Source organism: Panthera uncia, assembly GCF_023721935.1.
Source record: "Panthera uncia isolate 11264 chromosome D3 unlocalized genomic scaffold, Puncia_PCG_1.0 HiC_scaffold_8, whole genome shotgun sequence".
NCBI lineage: Eukaryota > Metazoa > Chordata > Mammalia > Carnivora > Felidae > Panthera > Panthera uncia.
Genome location: NW_026057586.1, coordinates 42,262,703 through 42,284,090, shown reverse-complemented (window position 1 = coordinate 42,284,090; position 21,388 = coordinate 42,262,703).

Here is a 21,388-nt window from a genome sequence, read left to right as displayed (position 1 = left end):
CTCCTCTCCTCTCCTCTCCTCTCCTCTCCTCTCCTCTCCTCTTCTCTTCTCTCCTCTCCTCCTTTCCTCCCTTTTGGCTTGTTGCATTGGCTAGAACTATTAGCACAATATTAAATACAAGCAGTAAGAGCAGACATCTTTGCCTGTGTTCCCAAATATAGGGGGAAGCATTAAGTCTTTCACTATTAAGTACAATGTTAGCTGTATCTTTTTGGTAAATGCTCTTTCTTAAGTTGAGCAAGATTCCCTCTATATCTGTTTTTTTCTGAGTATTTGTCAAGAATTACTGTTGAATTTTGTAAAATGTTTTTTCTGCATCATTCTATAAGAGCATTCTGTATGTTCATGTAATTTTTTTTGCCTATTAATATAATAGGTTGCATTGATTGATTTTCACATATTGGACCAGCCTTGCATTCTTGCAATAAACCCTATTTGATATATAGTTCTTTTTTATATTGATGAATTATATTTGCTACTATTTATTAATAATGGTAATGGTAATAAAATCACTTCCTGAGAGGAAAGAAACCTAAGCAAGTTTTAAGGACCTCCAAAAGAGAGTGAATTCATATTTACGAGTGCTGCTGGTAAAATTTATTCAAAAGAGTAATTCTTGGCCTCAGTTTCCTAGCCTTGGGATAACAAATAGACAATATTAAAGTTTCAACCAAGTTGGGTTAGGAAAGTTTTCAGGGACAAGTTAACTTTGTAGCCTTAGTGGTCAAAAACTGTGTTACTCTGTTTGCAAAGCAAACTTAAGGAGGTCTGCATGGCTAATTAAAAACAGTGTTATTGCCACTATGAAAATAATCAGACTTACCTACCAGGTTCTCATCAGGACAAATTCAATTATAATCAATACACTTAGAGAGACAGAGGATTGTTTCATTTAGGAAAATAATATGATTCCATAGCACTAGAATGTTCAGAGACAAGAAAGAATATAAAAATAGTAGTGACTGGGGTGCCTGGGTGGCTCAGTCGGTTAGGTGTCTGACTTTGGCTCAGGTCAAGATCTCGTGGTTTGTGGGTTCAAGCCCCTCATTGGGCTTGGAGCCTGCTTCGGATTCTGTGTCTCCCTCTTTGTCTGCCCCTCCCCTACTCATGCTCTCTCTCTCTCTCTTTCTCTCTCTCCCTCTTTCTTTCAAAAATAAATAAACATTAAAAAAATAGTAGTGACTGAAGTTAAATTTTTAAAAATATCCTTCAATGTTTAATAATGACTACAATAGAAATTAAATGTAAGATTGTAGTTAAAGGGTGTAGTCATTCCATAAGATGAATAAGTGTAAAATGCAACAAATACACATTTTATGACATTTCAGCATACTAGAAATAAAGCATATTTACAGAGGAAAAAAATAAATACATACTAAAATATATAAGCTAAAAATGAGAAATGAGAATATCATCAGACTTCTTAAAATAAATTACTGGAAGATAGAAGTAAATACAGGAATGTTCTGAAGGAAAATGATGTCTAATAAAGAATTCTACACTTAGTCCAGGTGTCAATCAGGTGAGAGGGTTGAATAAAAAACATTTCTCATACGTTTTGTCACAAAAATTGTACCTTCCTTGAATTATTTTCAGAGGCTATTTAAAGAAGTATTGCATTGTGCTCGCTTCGGCAGCACATATACTAAAGAAGTATTGCATTAAAATTAAGAAGGTACTTAAAGAATAGTATTAAATAAAAGAAAGATGCAGCATTCAGTATAATAAAGACATGGAAAGAGAGAAATTCTGGCAAAGTGATATGTTTTGTTTGTGGGGTCATAGATCGGAGGAAGTAAGAAGGTGACAGTTTGCTATTTTCTCATAGGAAACCAACATATCATCAACATTATTACATATGAACATACCATTATATACACAAGCTTTTGATTTTAACATGATGATTAAAAGGAATGCACAGTAGTCAATTTTCTGAAAATGGTTGCCTTGGGAAAATGAAACAGCCACTCAGAAGGGTGGAGCAGAGAGCTGGTAGCACCATATGACATTTTAAACAATACACAAGTATTACTGTGCAAAAAAAAAAAAAAAAAAGTCAGGCCCCAAAATCTTCATGATAAAAAGAACCCTTAGGAAAATCCATAAGAAAATAATAATTAATTACCCAAAAGAGTAATGTGAAAATAATATACTCTGGATAAAAAGAAGAAATAAATAATAACCAGACAAAAATACACTTAATTTCACTAGCAATAAAGACAGATGAGTACCAGATTCTCTAATGGGCTAACTTAACCATTTGGGTAGAAATATAAACTAGTAGAGCCATTATGGAGATCAGAAATAACATTTAACTTTCTATAAATGTGTTCAGTTATAATTAAGAAAATGTTCCAAGTGTACATAGAAGTATATTAATCTTTCCCTGACTTGAATGAAAAAGAAAGAAAACAGCATACATATCTATCATTTAAATGAGTGAATACTGGAAAAGCCTTAGAAAACAGCCTAGCACATAACAGAGTCAGTAGATGCAGGCTATTGTCATTATAATTTGAGAACTACTGTTTTAAGTTATGACCTAATAATAAAATAAATTACATCAATCTGAAAGGATAATCCTCATTCATATTTATGGAAATAGAGGTTTTCCACAACCTATTGTAAGGCTGAAAATGAAAAAGATTGCCCATAATTCCATATTGTGGGGCATGTGTATGTGTAATATGTGTGTGTGTTATCAATATATTGATGAAGATTGTTACTAAGGGAGATATTTGGTGATACCTTCTATTCTCTCTTAGCTCTTTTTTCATATCCTTCAAAGTCCTCCACTGTCCACATTGCAACACTTAAAAAAATGATAATGCATAGGAAGATCGTCATACAAAAATTAAAAAGGTGACAAATAATTTCAAAATCAAAAAAGATTTGCAAAGAAGTACAAAGTACAATGGGCTTAATAATTATCCCCTAACCAAGAAAGTTCAAGTCAAATTCCAGATTATTCTTATTTTAGGGAGACTTAACCGGCATCAGTTGAAACAAAAGGAAGAATGACTATCATGTAAACAAAGTATTTGACTTCACTACTTGATATGTTTTTTTTTCCTCAATTCTATGTTACTTCTAATTATCTGATCTATGTTTGAATGATTTGTGTATCACCCTTAAATTATGTGTTTTCCCTTTACTAAGACTTGAAATATTGTGATGTGGTACGTGTTTTAACTTCCTTCCTAAAAGGAAAAGGACTGCATAATTTATACTCATTGTTTCCTTCTTTACATTTTTTGGCCTATAAGTTAACATAATTATGAAACACATGTTACATCATTTTCTGATATGTTGACTGAATCATTTCCAGGCATGATGTTCAAATATTATCATAGTTGTCCAGCAAGAATAGAGAGCAATTTAATCCAGATTGCAGCAGAAGAACCTAGACTTCTGGAAAGAGAAACCAAAAAGAAGTCTGAGCAAAGAAAAAAAAATGTAATTGACAGTTTTGAACGCGAGAACATGGTGCACACATATCATGAAGAAAAAAATGAACCAGAAATTTCAAGAAAAAAAAGGAGAAAAAAAAAGTATCAAAAAGGTATGGTCCAAAATTGTTTCCACTTTACTCGTTACTATTAAGTGTTAAAAAATGAAGAATTCACTTTACTGAACCATGAATTATACATAAAGTACATGAATAGTGGTTATGTGCAGAGGAATTTTAATGGTGGTTGGTTATTCATCAGAAATCTAAATACATTGAAATACAATTTCAATTAATCAGATCTAGTATTTTTGTTGTATAATATTTACTTTCATGCAGCATTGTTTTGCTTTTTTTAGTTTTTACTTTTTTTTTAATTTGCTGGGAATAGCAAATTCAAATTTCCTATGATAGCTATAAAGAGAAACATTTACAAGGGCACTTGGGGTGACTCAGTTGGTTAAGCCACTGACTCTTGATTTCGGCTCAGGTCATGATCTCACGATCAAGCCCTCTGTTGGGCTCCATGTTGACAGTCTGGAACATGCTTGGGTTCTCTCTCTCCCTCTCTCTCTCTACCCCTCCCCCACTTGTGCTTTTTTTCCTCTCTCTTTCCCAAAATAAATCAATAAACATTAAAAAAAGAGAAACATTTATGTAATTCGGTAATATTATTTTTTCTATATCATATGAGAAAATTTAACTTCATTGTTGGTCTATGTAGAATTGCTTAGCAAAGCAAAAGTAAGAAATACTTTAGTGACCAGTGCTGAGTGATAGGCAAAATTAAAATAAAATATCTACAAAAGAGAACAACAGAGATATTTTTCTGTCATTTGAAATATTGTGTGGAGATATAATGACAGATCGGATATTTTAGAATTATATTTCCATATAAATATATTCACAATATATAGAGTAAAACAGCAAAGTTTAGAATACACTGTGTGATTTTAAATATATATTTGTTGATTTAACTATACAACATACATATATGCACAAACACACACACATGATTAATGTATACATCAAACAATGTCAGACATTGAAAAAACTCTAAATCTATGAATCAGTATGCTAAAAACAAGTAATATCCAGATTATAACCAGATTATAATCTATTATAATATATTTGCATTGGGTTCTTTTTGTTCAGTTCTAATTATACAATTTTAACATAATAAACACAAATGCCCATGTAAATTTTTCCAACAATTTTTTTTCCAAAGTAACGGACTGATACTGTAGAAAATAACACGTAAGTAAACAGTCCATTCCAAAGGTAAGCATCATCTGGTGATGTTTTTAGGTGCATCTATTGAGTCCCATTTCTCTATACCTACTAATTTATTTATGTGATTTCAATTTTTTTTTATGAAGTTAGTGATTATTACTTCGGGCAGTTTGATAATTCTCAACCCTTCCATTCATCTCTCCTGAAAGCTTCCATTTTACTCGATCCTAAATACGCAGTGACTGAGAGAAAGAGCTGGAGGCAGTTAGTGTGAGTAGTTTTCAGAAATCATATAAAAGGGATATATAACTCAATTTGTCATCACCTCTGTCAATTTGCAATCTTCAGAAATTTTTAAACTGCTTTTCCACATGCTGTACATTTCATTGAAAGCCACTAAACTAATGAATTTCTTAAGTTATACCATGTATAAGAATCAAAAGAGATTCTGTTTATGGAGCTCTGGGCTTGGCTTGGAGGATCTGAATTTTTAACAATAATTAAAGGATACTCATGTGAGTTATTGGTTAACAGTATTGGGGCGCCTGAGTGGCTCAGTTGGTTAAGCATCCGACTTTGGCTCAGGTCATGATCTCACTGTTCGTGAGTTCCAGCCCCTCATCCGGCTCTGTGCTGACAGCTCAGAGCTTGGAGCCTGTTTGGATTCTGTCTCCCTCTCTCTCCGCCCCTCCCCAGCTCTCACTCTGTCTCTGTCTCTCAAATATAAATAAACATTAAAAAATAATATTAACGATATAGTGTGTCAATATTATTTTGCAAATAATAGGCAAACTAAAGAATGAGGAGATGTGAACTGGCTCCCTAAATGTTTGATTAGAAACACTATTTCTTTCCTCTATTCGCAGCTTTACAAAATAGAACTGGTGCTATTTTTTAAAATATTTTCTTTATTTTTGAGAGAGAGAGAGAGGGAGAGAGAGACAGAGGAAGTGTGTGTGAGCAGGGGAGGGGCAGTGAGAGAGAGGGAGACATAGAATCTGAAGGAAGCTCCAGGCTCTGAGCTGTCAGCACAGAGCCTGACACAGGGCTTGAACTCATTAACTGTGAGATCTTGACCTGAGCCAAAGTCGGATGCTTTACCGACTGAGCCACCCAGGTGCCACCATATATGTATATATTTTTTTAATAAGTTGGAAAACAACAGCTAAGAAGCAACTGAATTGAGGAAGTGTTATTTTTTGCAACATTTCTGTGAAGTTAGTGTTGATTATGCTCCCAATTTGTTTGTCAAAGTTGGTACTTATATGGTCATTTTTCCCATTTAAAATCATCTATTTATAAACAGTTGATTTTTTTTAAACTTGAGAATTCGAAAAGCATATATTAGTTTTATGCCAGGAAGATTGCAGAGGAGAAGTACATAAAACCTAATATTTTTCCATCAGCTTTGATTGTAAAAGTAAGTTTAGCCAGATTCAGTATTTGTTTGTTAGTGCCATTTAAATATGGGTACTTTAGCCCTACCCACACAAAATGGTTATAATGTTGGCAGTGAACATAGCAATTATTCAGGGGAGGAGAAAGGGGCAAGTGTGGTCTGCCACAAAAGTATTTCAGTATTCTAAGGGAAAAAAAAAAAAAAAAAAAAAAAAAAAACCCAGAAACAACTAAAAGCCCTGCAATTAAAGAGCACTATTTTTACAGAAAGGTGTATTTATTTAGATTTTTAAAAATCATAACCTTTGAGTGATGATTTGTTACTGAATGTTTTAGCACAGGTGTTCAGGTGTTCTGTATAAATTATTTGTCAAGAGTAATTGGTGGGTGATGTTACCCTAAAAATAGGTAGTTATTTCATTGGTGAATAGAAGAGGATGTATGTGTGGGAAGTTTTATATTTTTCTCAGTATGTTAGGTTAAAAAAAGTCATCAATAGATTACATAATTTCCTTGTATGTTCATAACTGTGATTTTAAATAAAATAGGTAACGTTGGATTTTGAAGTTCCTTTATGAGAAAGTTTTCTTAGGCTTTTAAGCATAAGGAAGCCCTTAAGTTAATTCCAAAACTAGTGTAAATTAAGAGTTTTTAATAGTGATTGCAATTTTCCTGAATGTCTCCTATTCTGTAAACCTTATCTGCAACCAGGCTAAATACCTAAAACAAAGATCTCTTTTGTGTGTTTATCAGATTGGATTGATCAAAGTATATTCTGTGCACCGAATCTGTATTCATAAGAATCTTACCATTTGTCAGGTATGGACCTTCAGTACTGGTCTCCTACCATTTAGACTCAGAAGACTTCTAAGCCCTGTGATATCGTCTTCCTCTTCTAATGGCATTTCCTTTACTTTAGGGTACACTGCAAGTGTTATATAATATAGCACGGTATTTGTTAGAAAGGAGCAAATTAAACTCTTTATTTTATAACTCATATATGCCCAGGATCAACTTTAGTGTTCAAAATGGTATTTGAATTCATAATAATTTTTTAATACAATAAGGTGAATTATAGTTAGTTTAGTTCTAAATGAAAAACAAAAGACATCGGCTCAACATGCAGTAGGTCTATAGATTAAATAATATCGTACCACCATTTTATTTTGGAATATTATTGTAAGGCATTTCCTTTTCAGTATTCTTCAGTACAAATTACAAACTACTTGTTTGTATTCATGTTCTTATTTGTACTTTGCTTTCTTTAAATGCTCAAATCCACCACTAAATTATTTCAACAATGACCTGACAGATTAATCCACTTATATCGGAAACTGTCCAAATCTTTCCTATATCCAGTTGTATTCATTAAATCTAGTCTTACAGATTCACACTCCATTGATACTAACTCTTCAGTTTATCTGAACAATGAGAAGTAAATCTAGTCATTCATAAATTTATTCAACAGAAATTATTTCTCTCTCTCTCCCTCTCTCCACATTATCCCTTTTCTTTTCATCCTGGGGCCCTTCATTCAAATGAAAGGTTCACTTAAAAATGGAACTAAGCTGGTCAGAACATACTCAGAAGGCCAATCCCTTTATTCTCCCTTTTCTAAACACCTTCTCTCAGGTTACAGATAGAGATCTCTGTGCATAATTCACTGATTTAAGACTTACAGGAAAAAATTTTAATAAGGAAAAGGAAAGAGTTAAGATGCTTGTTTCATATTTCATTTTCCTTTCAGAATTTTGGAGTCAGCACTAATTTGGAACTACCATAATTTAAAAATATATTTTTCATACTTAAATAAGAAATCCTGACATAAGAAATCTGTACATGTTAAATGTGTAAAATTTGAAAATACGACTAAGGACAAAAATAAATTAATTAAGCTCATTATACAAGTGAGGTTTAAAAAAATACAGTAAAACCTTGGATTTCAAGTAACTTGTTCTGCAAGTGTTCCACAAGACAAGCAAACATTTCTAAGTTGTAACTTGATAAATGAGAGATGTCTTACAGTACGAGTAATATGTGATGCTGAATGTCACATGATCATAACTGAGCACCAAGGGTTCTTGAAATTCACTTTGATGTACAAGTGCTTTGGATTACAAACTTGTTTCTGGAATGAATTATGCAAACCATGGTTTTACTGTACATAGATGATCACATTCAAAGTTATTTTCCTTACCAAATGGGGCACTATTTGACTATTTGGAAAAGATCATTAGTGTCACACAAATATGTACGTATATGTATTTTATATGGGTGTGTTTAAATAACATATATGTAGCCAAACTGATATCCAATCTAATCTTGTCATTTGTAATTACATAATACAATATATAAATATGACAAGAATACATATAAAAAGTGACTTACATTTTAACATGCAAAATTATCTGTCAAAAATGTTGCTTCTTAGTGAACAGGGGGTTGAGGTTGTCTTTAGGGTTAATGCCCTCGAAATTAATTGTTGAATGGAAGCACATGTTTAAAATTAAGCAAATACTGCCCAACTGAACTCTAATGTTTTTTATCAACTTATATTGTCATCAAAAGTATATGAAAGATACTATACCTAAGGTTTTTCAATTTTCTATTAAGTTATTGATTTTGGTGATTTATCGAAGCTCTCCATATTTTATGGCTACTAATCCAGGTGTGATGTAAATGTTTCTCCCACACCATCTTTTATATTTTTACTCTGTGTCTGGTGTATTTCATCATATATGTGATTTAAAAAATAATATGGTTAAGTTTATTAAGGTTTTAACTTGTGTTTTTGTATATTGTTTCTTACTTTAAAATATCTTAACTTTCTAAATGCTATAAATATATTATTGATCTAAATTTTTTCAAAGAAAGTCCTATTTTTTTTCTTATTCTTATCGTTTGGCTTTTATTGTTACTTGTTTGAAATGTTTGTGGGTTTTTGTTTTTTGTTTTCTGTTGGTTTTTTTTTTTTTTTGGTAATTATCTGAGTAAACAAATTATCTTTATTTTTTCCAGTGGTATTTCCAACCTTCGTATCATATTAAAAATGTCTTCACTTTCCCCCAGAATTAAAATACCACTTTTTTCATATATTATATATAACCAAAAATAAATTTTGTTCTGATCTTGTAGTCCCTATTTTCACCAATTTGTTCATTTGTCATGTCATGTTCATGTTCATATGACATGTCATGTCATAGTTTTCTAACATATCTTACCATCTAATAGAGAAAGTCATCTTCTTTTAAAAATTTCTAGTGCCAGGTCCATAACCAAAATAAGTTCAAACAAATAATTGCATATATATGCATGTTCATAATAAAAATACCGAAAAAGTTGAGAAAACCAAAATGTCCATCATTATATGAATAAATTGTGATATATACATACAATGAAATACAATTCAGCCATAAAAAGAAATGAAATAATGATACACACTACAATGTGGATGGATTTCAAAATCATGCTAGGTAAAAGAAGCTAGACACACTAGATCATAGGTAGCATGATTCCAGTTTTTGAAATATTCATAATAGGTAAATTTAAGAGATAGAAAACAGATTGGTAGTTGACAGGGACCGGGCGTGGGGGGGGTGTGGGGAGGAAGGAATGGGAATCAACTGTTCAATGACAGCAAGAATATGGTTTGGATCTAGATAGAGATGGTGGTTGCCTACACTGTAAGTGTAGTAAATGCTGATGAATCATTCACTTTAAATGGTTAATTCAGCTTATTCGGATTTCACCTAAATTTAATTCATTGACTGAAACCAGCTAGTAGTGTGTTGAACATGATTGTGGTTAATGGACATCTTATTTATGTTTCTGACTTTAATGGGATTACATCTAATGCTGTATGTGATGGGTCATGGTTGCTCTGGGTTTCTTGCACAAAAGTGGTTATTTTCTGTGAAGCTAACGAAGCTTAAGCTTCAGAAACCTTTACTGAACAGACTCTCTTCAAGGCTTTAATCCTAATTTTGTATTGTAATTCTTTCTTTTTCTAAAAAAAATTCTCCCCCCCCAACCCCCACACCCTAAATCATATAACCTTCTGGTCCCATTGACTCTGTGTTGACCTCTGTTGTGTGATACCTTGATTAAATACAGGAAACGTGTGCCAACTTATTCATCAATGAATTCGGACTTATCAGTATCTTTTCTTCAGTAATGCATTTCTGTTCTTTGTTTAATATTATAAGCCAGGTTCTTAGAATATCTTGTGTATATTTTCTAGTTAGCTATGTTCAGAACACTGGTGTTCTGTAGAATTCTTACATTATCTAGGTTTAGCTGGTATTTTTAAAAGCAGATCATTAGTATTTATCTGTGCTATGTTTACTGATACATAGAGATGTTACTATTCTACAGCCAGTTTCAGCAATTTATATTTTCCTAGTAATCATCAATGTTTTCTGCATTTTCTTATTTACTGATTGAAAGTTATATGTCTGTTTTCTCCTTTACTGAGATCAGAACTTTGCATTTTATTTTTTCCCCTTAGAAAAACTTTTGATTGTAGTAATGACATCTATATAGTGGTTTTTTTCTTGATTTTTAAATTCTTTGTTTTCTATTCTCCCTCTTCCTAAGGCTTTTAGTGATTTCCATACACATTCTTAAATGGAAGTTTGATTTATTCATATGTCTTATTCTTTATTTTAGTGTCATTTTGTCTTACTTTAAAAATGTATATAGTATTTTCAATATATTTTGCTTCAAAGTAACTTGTAATAATGGTTTTGATTTCCTCTTTGTCTCAATTGTTATTTAGAAGTATATTCTTCATTTCTAGTATGAAGATTTTGTTGGCTACATTTTGAAAAATATTTGGAAAGTCCTTATTAGTAATCAGGGAGGAATTCTATATATTCTGGTTACTATGTTTTCATCATATATGCATATGTAAATATCTCCTTGTAGTCTCTGGCTTGTTTTTTTTTTTTTTCTTTTTAAAACATTTAAGGTAATGGCTGATATACAGAAGTTATAACTGTTAATGTAGCTGAATCAGTCTCTTCTTCCTAAATGGTGTGTGTGTGTGTGTGCGTGTGCGTGTGTGTGTGTGTGTGTGTGTGTGTGTGTGTGTGTGTAATGTCTAGCCTAAGTAATTCTTGCTAAGATATGTTTATTTCTTAAAGCTTTATAGTCAGGTCTTTCATTTTCTTTAATTAAATTTTATATAGTATATAGGATGCAGGGTTTTTTTTTTCCCCTATATTTTAAATCCAATTGCTCCAATAGTTTTTTGCACAGGTCTCATACAACACTCTCTTAAATGCAATTACTCTCAAAAAAAAAAAAAAAAGTCTTAACGGTAATTGCATATTTACTATCTTGACTTTTCTTATCTTTGAAGAGAGACTCTTTCTCCATGTGCAGTAGGCAAAATAATGATGAGTGGCAGATGCCTATGCTCTAATGCCTGGAACCTGTGAATATGTTATTTCATATGTCAAAAAGGACTTTGCAAATGTAAGTTAAGGATTTTGAGATGAGGACCTTATCCTGAATTATAAAGATGATCCTAAAGTAATCACAGCATTCTAGATAACTGAAAAAAAGGAGGGAAGCATGAGAGAAGATGATATGGTAACTAAAGCAAAGGTCAAAGTGATAAAATTGTCGGTTATGGGCCCTGAACCAAGGAATATAGGCAGCCTTTAAAATCTGGGAGAGGCAGGAAAGAGATTCTCCCCCAGAGCCACCAAAAAGCACATCACCCTGCTGACACCTTGATTTTAGTCTAATAAATCTGATTTCTAACCTCCAGAACTGTAAGAGAATAAATTTATGTTGTTTTAAGCCACTAAACTTGTGATGATTTGTTACAAAAGCAGTAAGATACTAACACACCATTTAATTACATATCCTTAGACTCTCTAAAAAAATTTTTTTTATGATTTTGTCCATAAAGTTAGAGTAAATATCTTATTAGATTTCTTTTCATGCCATTTATAATCTTAGCTACTAGCATAAATATATTTTAGAAAAATCAGCTTGTTTCTGATTACAGACTTGCAATTGATTTTATTTGGCTAATAGTCAGAAGACTTGTTAAAATTTCTTATTAATGTTACTATTTTCTATATTATGTCCAGTTTCCACATAATCATATTATCTTTGAGTAATGAAATCTTGATTTATTTCTAGTTATTCTTTTTACTTTTTGTTGCATACTATGCTAGTAAAAACTTCTAATTAGCATTGACAAAAAGTAGTGATACTAGAAAGTCCTTGCTTCATTTGTGATTTTAAAGGGAAAAGTGCTGCATATTTTGTATTGTTTAATGTCCCAGGAGAAAAATAAAAACAGGTACTATTTTAGCTACTAGGAGTTTAAATGGAAAGGCGCTGGTATACAGGACTGGTTATAAAAGTGCTGTAAGTGTTGGAAGAGCCAAAAGAAAATGGTGATATTGCTCACATGTGATAGCCTTAGGGTATGAGGAATAGAAGGAGGAAAGTTGTGTCACATAAAATGGAATAATACACTCACATCTGAGGCTGTTGTGGTTTATGCTTTTTATCACTTCACACCTGTGCAGAAATCTAAGGGGCAGTATTTATAGACTGATGACTCTGTCCATTAGATGTCTAATATAATCTCATTATACTGTCCCTAAAAGTACAGAGAAGACAGTGTAAGGGAAACTTTGGTGTGAGAGCCAAGAGGAAAATTAATACTAAACTTTGCATTTCTGGTTACTAAGCAATGTTATGTCTGCTGCTACTACCCACATTTAAACTTCCAAAAAATAACAGCAATGATAATTTGCTTTGTCTAGCTTGATGCAACACTCCTTCATGCAAATGAAGATGTGCTAATACTTCTGCCCTGGTAGGATAAATAAAGGTGTACAAGTCACTGTATCTGCATCTGGGGGATATTAATTTCTCCATTATTCAAATATCTGAATAGTCTGTGACCTAAAAATATACTGTAAAATTAACCATGAACAGCATTGTTTATATATGTAGAAGGAAAACTGGTGAGTGGAAAATGATTAGTGTTTGCAAATGAATACCAAAATGGCAAGAAAGCGAAAATACTGTCGTGGTCTTTATTTCTGTTACTAGAAACAATTAAACCATTGATATTTAAAGTTAAAAGGCTACCATTTTATTTTAGAGAGAGAGAGGTGGAGAGAGAGTGGGGAAGAGGGGCAAAGGGAGACAGAGAGAGAGAGAGAGAGAGAGAGAGAGAGAGAGAGAATCTAAAGCAGGCTCCACACTCAGCACAGAGCCCAACACTGAGCTCGATCCCTTGACCCTGGGATCATAACCTTAGCCTAAATCAAGTAAGACGCTCAACCAACTGAGCCACCCAGGTATCCCAAAAGACTACCATTATTTTCATGACTTTTTTGTCCTCAGACATATCTCAAACTGGTCATAGTTCCTGACCTGGTGAGGTGACCCAAACCTTCATGCTGAAAGATCTGACTCTTTGGTCATCCTGATTTTATTAGGTTGATGTCATCTCTCGTTAATTGGATACTGAACACGGAAGTAGTGAAATAATCTCCAGAAAATCAAGTAGGGGCTTCTCTTTGTAGAAACCACCCGATTTCACTACAGTTGTAGGATGGAGCTCCTTAGCCAGTATAATGAACCTTTCTCTGTGTCTGTTAATTCAGCCTTTGGAGCTCATATAATCAGTTGGCAATTTTATCTTCCATTCCAAAAGAACTGTTGCTGTACCCTTGGAAGAAGCTTTGGGGTATAAGACCTCTGAACCATCAGAGACCAGAGCTCAAGTGTTATGCACCAAATATTTTGTGAATGGCTTATGAGGTATAACAATAAGGCATTCACTTTAGTTAGGTAGTTAGGGACAGGCTGGGGAAACAATAGAGCCCCAAATAACATTGTTTTAAAACAATACATGCTTATTGTTCTATTTTAAATCTCTGTTATGGTATGGAGTGGCTTAGTGGTCTATTTCATGCTTATCTCATTCTGGGGCCTAATCTGTCATATTAAAATATGCAGCAACACAGGGAAAGAAAATAAAGCTATGGTAAATGGTAGTCTGATTTTTAAAGATTATGCCCAGAAGTGACCAAAGCAAATCGCATAGCTGCACATACTTTCTAAGGGTTCAGGGAAGTATAACCCCATTATGTAAATAAAAGATAAATAATAAATACATGGCAGACACAACTGGGGACTACCACAGCCTGCCCTCCTAGATAACCAAATGTTTGGTTCATCTTCCCTTCCACATTTTTTTTAAAGTTTATTTTGAGAGATGGAGAGAGAGAGAAAGAGAAGGGGAGAGGCAGGGAGAGAAAGAGAGAGAGAGAGAATCCCAAGCAGGCCCGATGCAGGGCTCCATCTGAGCCACACAGGTACCCCTTCCCTTCCACATTTAACAAAATTTTCATCCATTCATGGTTTCTTGCCCAAAGTCTCGCATTTCAGAGAAATTTGGAGTATCTTTCCATCATAGGCTGATATAGAAAAAAATGCCTGCACCAGATTTCTAGTAGATTGCCTTTTGGATTCAAAGAACTAATAAAAAGACAATTTACTTTCCCACATACCTACTCCATGAAAAGCCAGGGTATATGAGCTGCTGTGATAAGCTCTGCAGAGGTCTTTTTTGTCCATGTTTCTCCATGCCTTTTTTTAGAGCTAAGCTGACATCTCATTCTGCTTCCTACTTGAAGAAGTTTGCCAGCCAATGGTTGTGTTACATTTCAAAAGCCCTTTCTTTTAATCCAGGTTGATGGATTTTTTTGGTACTAGAAACTCAAAAATTTAACTGGCCTCATATATCTTACTGCAGTAAGTTCCATGTACCAATGATCATGTCCAAGTTCTTTTCTAGATAAATTTCTTAGTTTTGTCCTTCCTTCCTTCCCTCCCTCCCTCCTTCCTTCCTTCCTTCATTCCTTCATTCCTTCCTCCCTTCCTTCCCTCCCTCCCTTCTTCCCTCCCTCCCTTTTTCCCTCCCGCCTCTCTTCCCTCCCTCCTCCTTTCCCTTCCCTTCCATTACTTTCCCTTCCCTTCCCTTACTTTCCCTTCCCTGCCCTTCCCTTCCCTTCCCTTCCCTTCCCTTCCCTTCCCTCCTTCTTCTACTTTTTGTTTCTCTTTTTCTTGGCTTAATTGCAGATACATTTACACTTTGAGGCACTGGTGAGAGAATTACATCTTTAACCTTTTTTCCTAATCATTTCATCCAATACAATGGATTTAATTAGCAACATGTGCCTAGTTGGACCTTTACTCTAGGACACATTAATACATGCAGAAATTTTAACTGTGACAGTACAACATAGTCTTGATTTGATCCTTTAGTTTCGATTTCCATTTTTTGTTCAAGACCTTCTTAGGTTTACCTTTCAGCAACTGCAGTAGAAAACAAACAACAACAACAACAACACATTTTTTCTTCTAGAATTCCAAGGTACTGACTTTAGAGCTCCATTTTATTCTAGTTTGTATACTTAATCTTTTCTGAGCTTATCTCTTTCTTGAACTACCTTGTCAAATTTAGCCAAGAACAACCAATACACAGTACCAACATCCTGTTTTATGGCCTCTAGAGTTAAAGTTCATTACGTACATGATTCAATTCCAAAATTATCACAGGCAACATTTTCCAAACAACACATGTACATGTGTGTACATGTATGTACATGTATGTACATGTAGAGTTTGGCAGTGCCCACTTATTATCACAGTGTATTTTAATCTCCAGGCTGGTCCAAGTAATAATGAGGTATGAACTCAAAAATCTCATGGCCTAAAACAAAAACAATGCTTTATTTTTTTTGCTCATTCTACACATCTATCCCAGGTTGGCTGGAGCTGTTCTGTCTGTTCACTCTGGGAACCCGCCTGAGGGAGCAGCCATCTTCTCAATTACTGCTGATCATAATGCAAAAGTGAAAACGTGCTATGAAAACCTGACTCTTTAAAACTTCTCCCTGGAGGTAGCACATATCATTTCCACCTTTAGCTCATTGTTAATGCAAGTAACCCATTCAAATGTGGCAGAATATTCATCTGACCATGTGCACACATTTGATAAAGAGCAATGGTATCTTTCATAAATATCCATGTCTTGATTCCTAGCTGTATGCATTCTGGCAACAAAAGAAACAGAACTAAGAAATGGTCAATGTGTCAAAGTCTATATATCATCTTTGAAACAGTATTCCAATCTTAAAGTGTTTTCTGCAAGGTGGCACCTAAAATGAGTATTCAACAGACAATGCTCACATTTTATGAAGTCAGTTGCTTCTAGATGATGAAGTATGTCTTAAGAACAGTAAGTTTCATGGATTTGAGGCCACTTAACCAGTTATTTTAATGAAAACTGATTTTTTTCAATAGAAGCAAGACCTTTTATGATATCATAACAATGAATACATACTAGACATGCACTGATAGTGTCTAGCATAGTATTAGAGAAAGGAAGATATTCAGAATGAATATTGTTTTTGTTTTTGTTTTGTTTTGTTTTTGATTTAAGGATAAATCACTATGATTCAGAGGTCAAATGCAAGCACTCTGCCTCTAGGTGACTTGGTGGTCTCTTTGGTAAACTGTGCCATAGCATAAACTTATATCGATCTCTGTTCTTAGCAGATTAGACACACACTGAGGTGTTGGTTTTATCAGTGTTAGGAAAGGGGATCCTAAATTTTTAAATACACCTGCAATCTTCATTCCTGCTACCATTGCCTTTTTGTACAATAAGTACAGCACAAGCACTATAATGTTAGGGAAAGAAGTTAAATGACAGCCAAACAATGGGTCACTGTGTCCTCCTGATTATTTCTAGCATCTCTTGCAGTGAGTACTTCTTGCAAAACTTCATGTTATGCATAAGTATCTACATGTTCTGTACCTATTCCAAAAAATCAAATGACATTACTCTAGTCCAGATCTTCTTTTCATAATTCTTCCAAGCTTGTTCAAGTTCTTGACTACCTGGCCGAAGTGTTGGCCACTCCCTACAAATTAGTGCAAGACCTTTAGCTATAATCCCCTCCAGTTAGAGAAAAAAACAAATTACACTATGAAAGATCGCCTACTGGAAAAAAAATTTCTTCCTATTGTCTTCAGGGACATTCCTGAATGGGACTTTGATACTACAGTAGTCAACTTCCAGATGATGTCAGCATAGCATAAAGAGTCAACCATAAACTAGGTGTAAGCTTTTTCTTTTGTTTATTTCCTCAGACTAGTCATAAAGAGCAATTAATAAGGCTTACAGGTATGGGGTGTTCTTTGAACTAATCTAAAAGGATGGTTTATGTACAACATGATAGCTTGAGGATTACTTCCTAAGAACCAGTGAGGATTTAACACTTTAAGCTCGAGAAACTCTCAGTATTGAAATTATCGAAATGGTAGAATCTCATAATGTATTGTATTTGAATGCTTAGAAAATATGAATCAAAAAATTAAAAAAATACACGGATGTGAACTGTGACATAATTAAGAGGTATAATTCCAAAGAATGAAACTCAACAACAAACTATAATGCAACAAATGAGAAAAATAAATCCAATTTAGATAAAAATTTTGACATGTTCAGTTGAATAACAGTATAGAAAAGATGTTTTATCAACACATGTCCATAATTTTACATTTAACTTAATATCTTTATATCTTTATAAATTTAATATCTTTAATACTTTTCTTAAATTCAGTTCTCTTCAACTGACTTTCAAAAGAAAAAATAATTTAGAAAAAGGGCCTGCTGCCTGCCTATTGTGTTAAACTGTTAAACTGCAACTTTTTTAAAATTTCAGAATGCACTATAATGTCTTTAGTCAAAAGAGTACTATGACAGGCAAATTAAAACTTATTTTAAGAATGTTTGTGTCATTACTAGTGGGCAAATTACATGTCTTAAATGGCCTCTAATATTATTCACAAAAGGACCTAAAAACTAGTAGAAAAGTTCCATAGGATCTAAAGCTAGTCTTCCTGGCCATTTTTGTCATTTACTGACTGTGTATCTTTGCCAACTTAAGTTACTTCTCTATGCTTCAGTTTCTTCCCTTGAAAATATAGACAAATAATATTACCTTCCTTTGTAAAAGGTAATTTTTATGCTTATTGTCAACAGATCCACATATAGAGTATCACTGATGATTTTTCATGGGTGTTTTTATGGATTTGTGGCATAGGATCTATCAGTAATATTTACTGAATGCAGTAGAAGATTCTCTTATTTTACAACATTGCTACTTGCTGGAGAAAGAAACTTTTAACCAGTATCTTATATTATTCTCATCTCCTCCATGGATCAAACTCTATTCTACATAAACTTGCATGGTCAAAAGCTCTCCCTTTATCAGATAAATATATATTAATTTATATTGCTTTGAGAATGGGAACTCTCAGCTTATAGCCATTTCTATTCTATTTGCTGATATCTAAAACAGTATGGGCCAGGAAAAATATCTACAGTAAATTAATCTATAATGTATTAAGGTTTTCAGTGTGTTTGATAGGGTGAATAATTGTAAAGTAAGTGAATAGCTAAAAATAAATTAGGAAACTATATAATACTGAATCAAATTATAAAGTCTTTCTCTAGGCAAGTTGCATTTTTAATATCTCAGTAGTGAAAGAAAATGGTTGTGTTATTTAGGTCTAGCATTATTTAGGATAATAAAAATCATGATCTAAGATTAACATGTATTTCATGTTTCATTAATTATTTAGAAGAGTATATATATATTCAGTGGTGCCCAAAGAACCTAAGGCAATATTGCTTAAATGTCTTAAAGTAAATAAGTCCTTTTTCACTTATTTTTAACAATAATATTGGAAGGCAGCTATTTTACTGAATTTAAGAAATAATTTAGTTCTATAAAATGTGCGTAAGTCTTTGTTATTGTTATCCTCAGCATTAACATTTCCTGTATCATGTTAACCAATAAAGAAAGGTCTGGTTAATGGGATAATAATCTGTGTTTATATAATAGGGACTTCAGATTTTATAATAATATAATGAAAAATGATTTGTATCAGGTTTCCAATTTCAGGTACATAATTGCTTCTTCCATTCATCCTTACCCAGCAATTTTTTCAAAGTATTTCTTTATGAGAAGGTATTTCAATTGACACAATTATTTTGAGACAGTGCAGAATTCTTCAAATGTGATTATGGTGAACAGACTCTAGGGTGGCCCCTACTGGGGAAAAATTTATAACTCAAATTTGTTTCTCTCCTAGAATATAAAGCTCTTCATCTCTATACCAAAAACAATAACTATCAATTTAATTTAATATGAAGAGACAATTTTTTCATGAGATTTAGCTGTGGAATTATATTTTGCACCTGCATTTTTACAGCATGGAATTTAATTGTCCCTTTATTTGGCTGATTATTTTTTATATTTGGCTGTTTTGCCATTATATTGAGATCTAATTGTGCACTTACTGATGCCCTTAGGAAATTTTGCTTCATACTGACAATTCATAGTTGTAATTTAATTGCAGAAACTGTGTGTATTAAAAAAAAGTGTCTATTAAATCTATTGAGAAGAGTGAGAGATACATTTGGACCTAGAAATAAATTTCCAGAATGAGAACTATTATTGGCAAGTACTTTCAAACCATTTCACAATTAAATTTTAGAGAGAAATGTCTGACTATCCTTTATTTTTATTTTGCATGAGTGCTTGCTTTTAGGGCGAAATATGCATTTTATGTTCATATATATATGTGTATATATGTGTATACATATGTGTATATATATATATGTATACATATATATACATATACACACACACACACACACACATAATGTTGTATAAATGTTGTTATACATTAATTGGGAACTCTACTGCTCCTACATAGACTGAATATTTTGTTCCATACTAGCTGAGTAAACTTCATTTTGCCTTTATATTACAGAAACACATATGAAAGACAAAAGCATGATAGTACAACTATATTATCTTAAATATTGTTTTACCTTTTGAGTTATTTTGTGTTTTGTCTCGTCCCATTTTTAAAACAGGCCAGAATGAGGGCATTTGAAATGACTGATTATATAGTAAAAAGTAACACAATAGTGGAGGGCAAGGATAAATGGTATTAATTTTAAGTTAAAAGAATTAGCTTTAATGTAAGAGGGAAAAAAACAACTAGTACTTGTACAAGTATTTAAAACCCTCAAATCCAGTATCAAAAGCAAGCTAGCAAGTGCTTTCATGCTTCCATTCAAAACTTAATTTTGAAACCTTTATGAATATAGTGCACACACATGACAAACACTAAAGTTTACAAAGAGTCTTATAATGAAAAGTAACAACTCCTCACCCTAAAGTCATTGTCAGTCACACTTTCCAGAGATACACATTTTCATTGTTAAGTTTCACCTTCAGTTGCAAATCAAGGCTTATTATATTATTACTTTTTCAAGTCCAAAGATTGATGACCAGTTGAGCAAGGTAAAGATTTAATTCACAGTCCTCAGCCTCTATTTCTACTCAGTCCCTTCTGGAAATCGTTTCTTGTATAATTGATTTTAACTCTTCCATTACTTTCACATGTAACTTCAGATTATATGCTTGGATCAACATTTTCCATCAGCTTTGACTCCCACAACGTAAAGTGAGCATTTTAATGTCAAAAGCCTTTCTTTATTGTCTCCTTTTCCACCTCCCAGTTCTTTCAGCTGCATCCTTACCTGTATATTTCCAAGGCTGATTGCATTTGAATTCTGCTATTTTAAATTGTCCATGCTTTACTTGTCCTTTGATTCTAAAAGTTGAAAACCGATGAACATCATCTGTATCATTATGATTATGAAAACTACTCTTCAGAACAAAGGCACTGGTTTCTTAGGATATTTCTTTCTTTACAGACGCAATACTAAGATTTCTATTCCATTTCAGGGTTCATTTGAACCTCTAGCCTTACATTTCAAAAACTGATTATATTTATGCCACATTTTAGTTGACTTCATGGCTTTATTATACAAGTTTGCTTTTTCCTGAAATTTTTGATAGGTTATTATTCTTCCCTCCCTCTCTTTCTTGTTCTCTCCCTCCCTTCCTCCTTTCTCTCATTTTCATTTCTTTTTTCAGTCTTTGAAAGAATACATATATACCTTCTTTACTATATTTCTAATATAACCTAATCGTTAAACTTTTTTAAGATAGTACATGAAATCCATCCATCCTTCTTGAAGACAGTATATTTTTAAGCTAAAGATTGTGCAAATTAGTACCAATTGATACCTCATTGATATTCCTTTTTATTGAATCTCTGGCCTACCTCTTTCACTTTCTTTATCCCACATCTTCTTTATTGTTTTTTATG